The following is a 6,131-nucleotide window of genomic DNA, read 5'->3' as shown; positions in this document are numbered from 1 at the left end:
CCCCCCACCCACCCCTCCACATCTTCCCTCTGTTTATTCTCCCTACACAGGATTGTTGAAATTAATAGGAAAACATCCTTTGGGTAGTGTACTTTCACTTCCCAAAGGGCTCATCCTGACTCTTCTGGTCCCAGCAAACTAGTGGGGTTTTGGTTTGGTTTGGTTTGGTTTGGTTTGGTTTGGTTTGGTTTCAACAGACCCTACCTAGAGCCACACCCCACCTGATGCAACTGAACGGAGATCCACTGTGCCTACGGGGGTGACTGAGAGGTGATATCTCATTGTGGCTTTGATTTGCATTTTCCTGATGATCAATGATATTGAGAATCTTTTCACTGGCCTGTGGCCATCTGTAGGTCTTCTATTCAGATCCTCTGCCCATTTTGTAATCAGGTTGTTTGGTTTTTTGTATATTAAGTTGTGTAGGTTTTTTATATATTTTGGATCTTAACCTCTTATTGGATGTGTGATTTACAATCATCTTCTCCTATTCAGTATGTTTCCTTTTCATTTTGTTAGTGGTTTTCTTCACTGTGCAAAAGCTTTTTGGTTTGATGTAAGTCCATTTCTTTATTTTAGGTTTTGCTGCTCTTAACTGAGAAGATGGAGACAAAAGAAAGAAAGAAAGAAAGAAAGAAAGAAAGAAAGAAAGAAAGAAAGACACACACTAATATCATAAATAACTACCCATGTTATCTTCAGGAAATTTTATGACTTTAGATCTGACATTCATGTCTTTAACCAGTTTTGAGTTTAATTTTCTATGTATTGTAAAAAAGTGGTCCAGTTTCATTCTTTTGCATGTAGTTGTCCAGTTTTCCCAATACTATTTATTGAGTAGATTGTCCATTCCCCATTGCATATTCTTGCCATCTTTATCATAGATTAACCGACTATATATGAGTGGGTTTACTTCTAGAGTCTTTTTAGTCTATCCACTGTCTTGTTTTCATGCCAGTACCATACTGTTTTGATTACTACAGCTTTGTGATACAGTTTGAAATCAGGGAGCATGAAACTTCCAGTATTCTTGTTCTTTCTCAAGATTGCTTTGGCTTTCAGAGTCTTTTGTGGTTCATACAAATTTTGGCACTTCTTGTTCTAGTTGTGTGCAAAATACCTGTGGTATTTTGATGGGGATTGCATTGAATCTGTAGGTGTCTTTGAGTAAAATGGACATTTTAATATTAATTCTTCCAATCCATTAGCATAGTCTATCTCTGCATTTATTTTCACTTATTTCCTTTAATTAATTGAAGAATTTGTTTTCAATTTCTTTCATCAATATCACAGTTTTCAGATCTTTCACTTCCTTGGTTAAATTTATTCCTAGGTGTTTTATTCTTTTTTTTTCTTCCAAATTTTATTTAAGTTCCAGTTAGATAGCATAAAGTGTAATATTAGTTTCAGGTATAGGATTCAGGGATTCATCAATCACATCCAACACCCAGTGATCATCACAATCAAATGCCCTCCTTAATACCCATCACCCATCTCTTCTATCCCCCTATCCATCTCCCCTCCAACAACCCTCAGTTTGTTCTCTAGAGTTAAGAGTCTGTTTTATGGTTCATCTGTTTTGTTTCTTAAAATCCACTTATGAGTGAAATCACACGGTATTTGTTTTTTTCTGACTGACTTATTTCACTTATAATACTCTCTAGCTTTATTGTTGTAAATAGTGAGATTTCATTCTTTTACATGGCTGAGTAATATTACATTATCTTTACACATGTATGTATACTACAACTTCTTTAAATGTGTGATAGATTTCACTATAATACTATCTGGTCCTGGGCTTTTGCATTTTAAGAAACCTTCAAAGTACCGATTCAATTTTAATTGCTTGCAATTAGTCTTTTCAGATTTCCTATTTCCTTATGATTCAGTCTTAAAAGTTGTGTGTTTTTAGGAATTTATCCATTTCTTCTAGGTTTGCAATTTGTTGTTGTATAATTGTTCATAGTAATACCTTATTATTTTTTGTTGTGATATCACTTGTAACTTCTCTTTCATTTTTTATTTTATTTATTTGAGATCTTGTTCTTTCTTTCTTTATGAGTTTGGCTAGAGGTTCATCATTTTCTTATTATCTTTTCAAAGAATCTTTTTAGTTTCATAGATCTTTCCTTTTTTTTTTTTTTTTAGTCTCTATTTCATTTATTTCTGCTGTGATCTTATTTTCTTCCTTGTACTAACTTTCAGTTTTGTTTATTTTTATTTTTTGTTTAGTTTCTTGGGTATAAAGTCATATTATTTGAGACTTTCCTTGTTTCTTGAGGTGCCTGTATCATTATGAACTTTCCTCTTAGAACTGTTTTTGCTGTGTCCCATAGATCTGAGAAAATAGCATTCTCATTTTCAGTTTCTCTCAAGGTATTTTTTGCTTTCCTCCTTGTTTTCTTCATTGATTTCCTCTTTGAATGCTTCACTATGTGTTTCAGAGTATGTTGTTTTAGGCTCCATGTTCGTGTTTTTTCCAGTTTTCATCTTGTAATTGATTTCTAGTTTTATACCATTGTGTCCAGAGAAGATGGTTGATCTGATTTTAAACTCTTTGTGTTTTTTATGACTTGTTTTGTGGTCTAACATGTGATCTATCCTGGAAAATTTTTCATGTGTATTTGAAATAAATGTGTTTTCTGCAGTTTCTGGATGAAATGTTCTGTATATAATAAGTTCATCTAGTCTAATGTGTCATCTAAGGTCGTTTCCTTATTAATTCTCTGTCTGAATGATCTATCCATTGATGTAAGTGGGTTTTTTAAGTCCCCTACCATTACTGTATAATTGTCAACTTCTCTCTTTATGTCTGCTAATGTTTGCTTTATACTTTTCACTTTTTCTAGTGTGGGTGCATAAATATGTATGAATGTTAAATCCTCTTCTTGGATTGACCCTTTTATCATTATGTAATATCCTTCTTTGTCTTGTTACAGTCTTTATTTTAAAGACTGGTATTATCTGATATATACTCCAGCTTTCTTTTTGTGGAATATTCTTTTCCATCCTTTTACTCTCAGCCTCTGTGCATTTTTAGATCTGAAGTGAGCCTGTGACAGGCAACAGAGATGGGCCTCGGTGTTTTGTTTTTCTTTTTAATCCATTCGGCCACCCTATGTCTTTCGATGGCATCATTTAATTCACTTTAAAGTAATTATTGATAGGTATTATTTATTGACATCGTGTTAATTGTTTTTGTGTGGTGTGTAATTGACATTGTGTTTTAATTGTTTTTTGGTTATTTTTGATGTCCTCTGTTCCTTCCTTCTTCTCTTGGTCTTTTTATGGTTTGGTGGTTTTCAGTGCTGTTTGTTTTTTGCTATGTTTTTTGTGTCCCTATTATAGGTGTTTGTTTTGTGGTTATAATAGCATACACACACACACACACACACACACACATACACACACAAGAGCAATCTATTTTAAGCTGATGGTCATTTAAATTCAAATGCATTCCAAAAGTAGGGGACCCTTCATGAATTTGCATGTCATCCTTGTGCAGGGGCCCCACTAATCTTCTCAGTATCATTCCAATTCCAAAGTGAAAATTTGATCGTTATTGTCAAAAATGACAACACTGAGTGAAAAGTACATTTTATAATAGGACCCAATATAAACTTAATTTATATGTTTTATTTTAATTGAATAATTATAGTATGTACATTAAATCACTATATTATAGTGCAAAATTCTATAAAACAGTACTTACCCTTACTACCAGCAATATACTTCTTTTCTCTCTCTTTCTATTACTGATGGTTGTGAAATTAATTTCATGACCTGCTAAGCAGGTCACAATGCACAGTTTAAAATCTCTGATCTATACCATTAATCCATTTAAAAGTATTTATTCAACACTAGCATGTACCAGGTTGTTAGGCATTGTTCTAAGTTCAGCAGAGAACTAAACAGACAATTCTTGCCCCCATAGAGCTTACATTCTGGAAGTGGGAATACACACACACACATACACACACACATATGTTATAATATGTGATACATATGATATATCCCTATAAACTATATGGTATGTCAGATGGTGTAGCAGATACTGGTGCTGCACTCATAACCCTGAATACCATATCATATTACCACTTCGGTGTGCATCTTCCCATTCCAGGAGCTGAGATCTGCATGTCTTTGCTTTGAGACTTTTTCCAAAGTCACAGAAAGCTTATTTGTCCACCTTGAGTAAAGCATAAATTAATACTTTATCCCCAAGAAGCCTTCAGCCAATGACTAATGGAAGTTGACATAAAAATACCCCAGCTTCTTCTGCACTTCAATGGTGTAACTTTGGAGCATCTCTTAAGGAATCACTTACCCTTGAAATCTTGGCACAGTGTCTACTTCTGGGGTTACTCAAAACTGTGAAAGAAGATGATACAAGTTGTGATAAAAAATTAAATAGGAAAAGAGGTTAGGGAGGTCCATAGGAGATAATTTCAAATGGGGAGATCCGGGAAGACCTCACTGATAAGAAACCAGTGCTATTTGAGGAAAAGCCTGAAGACAGGAAGGGAGAAAATATATGAACATGGAAGAGAGAGTACGTTTCAGACAAGGGGAACAACAAATGTCAAGGCCCAGGAACAAGAGTAAGGAGACCAGTGCAAGGACTAAATGTTTGTATCATCTCAAATTCATACGTTGAAGCCTTAATTTTCAGTCTGATGGTATTTGGAGCTGGACCCTTGGGAGGTAAATAGGTTTAAATGAAGTCATGAATGTGGATCCTCCATGATGAGATTAATGCCCTTTCAATGAGAAGAAGGCAACCAGTCCTCTTTCAGTCATGTAGGGATATAGCAAGAAGATAGCTCTCTATGAATGAGGAAGAGAGCTCTCACCAGAACCTGACCATCCATGGTGATACCCCAATCTTAGATATCCAGCTTCTGGAACCAGAAGAAGTAAATTTCTGTTCACACCAACCATAATATCTAGGCTATTTTGTTAGAGCTGCCCTAATTGACTAAGATGACCAATGGAACGACAACAGGAAAAGACAGGAGATTCATGGGAGAGGTCTGAGATATAGGAGGCATATCTAAGTAGTCACTTTTAACCTCACCATTTTGTTTTCTGATGATGTATTACTGTTTGAGGGTTGTACATCTGGAAACCTGATTCAAAAGTATACCATGTTATTTAAAGTCAGGAAATGTGGTAATAGCAGGCAGGCAGAGATGCTGACAGAGGTGTCAGGGGTTGTGTGGGAACATTTCAGAACTTCTACCAACACTCATATATGTTTATTTTTTTAAGCAAGCTTTCTAAAAATAAAGAATAAAGTAAGCTTTCTATATTGACTTGCATGGTTTCCCATTATTAATTAGGTCTTAGTGCCAGGCTTTAGGCGTGCCCTGGAAGCTTTCACATTTCCAGTCATTAGCTGATCTGGATTTTTTCATTGGCTGCCCATGACACAATGCAATTGTCTTTCAGCAACAGTTTTCTCATCTAAAAAATAGCTTTACTGGCCTTGAGCACTACTGACACCATCACACCTATTTGGTAAACACTCATTCGTTCCTTTAAGGAAGGGGAGGGGTCAAAAAAACAGTAAGAGAAGAAAGGGGGATGAGAAATAACTTTTGGGTTGTTATGGGGAAAAAGGACTCCTCTGACTTTTTTGCAATCACATTTTAGAGAAGGGAATCCCTTTTATGCTAATCCAAACAGAGAGCCCATCTTTGCTTAAACTCTTTCAGTGACAGACAGCTCACTGCTTTGCAAAATTATGATTCTAATTCTCATGTCCAATTGATTATATTGAAAGTTCTCCATTATTTTTAGTTAAACTCTGAAGAACTTTCTAAACAATTCAGAAGAATCTTTTTCATGTGACAATCATTTTTATGATTGAATAAAGCCAACCAGTTACCTCGCTTTTCCTCTGCCAAACATCATCAGTTCTATAAGACGTTCCATAAATGATTGCAAACACTTGAACACAGCTTAGGTGATTGACTTGTCAACTAACCATACTAACGGTTATACTAACCATAAACATTACCACACACCCAATGCTGTTCTAAGTGCTTTTAGTTCAATTATCTCATTTAATATTCAAGCAGTCCTGGGAGGTAAGTACAATTATGATTCCCATTTGATAGAAAAGGACA

General features: G+C 35.1%; 1 non-coding gene across 1 annotated transcript; it reads right to left on the bottom strand.

Annotated features, from left to right (window-relative positions):
• Nucleotides 1-3,460: 3,460 nt before the first annotated feature.
• LOC123391968 lies at nucleotides 3,461-3,570 on the bottom strand. Its single transcript, XR_006606643.1, has one exon. It is a non-coding gene; the product is annotated as a U6 spliceosomal RNA (small nuclear RNA).
• Between the last annotated feature and the right edge of the window lie 2,561 nt (nucleotides 3,571-6,131).

Source organism: Mustela putorius, unplaced genomic scaffold (assembly GCF_011764305.1).
Source record: "Mustela putorius furo isolate JIRA1106 unplaced genomic scaffold, ASM1176430v1.1 tig00000407_pilon_pilon_pilon, whole genome shotgun sequence".
Taxonomy (NCBI): domain Eukaryota; kingdom Metazoa; phylum Chordata; class Mammalia; order Carnivora; family Mustelidae; genus Mustela; species Mustela putorius.
This window is presented reverse-complemented; position numbering and strand designations above follow the sequence as displayed.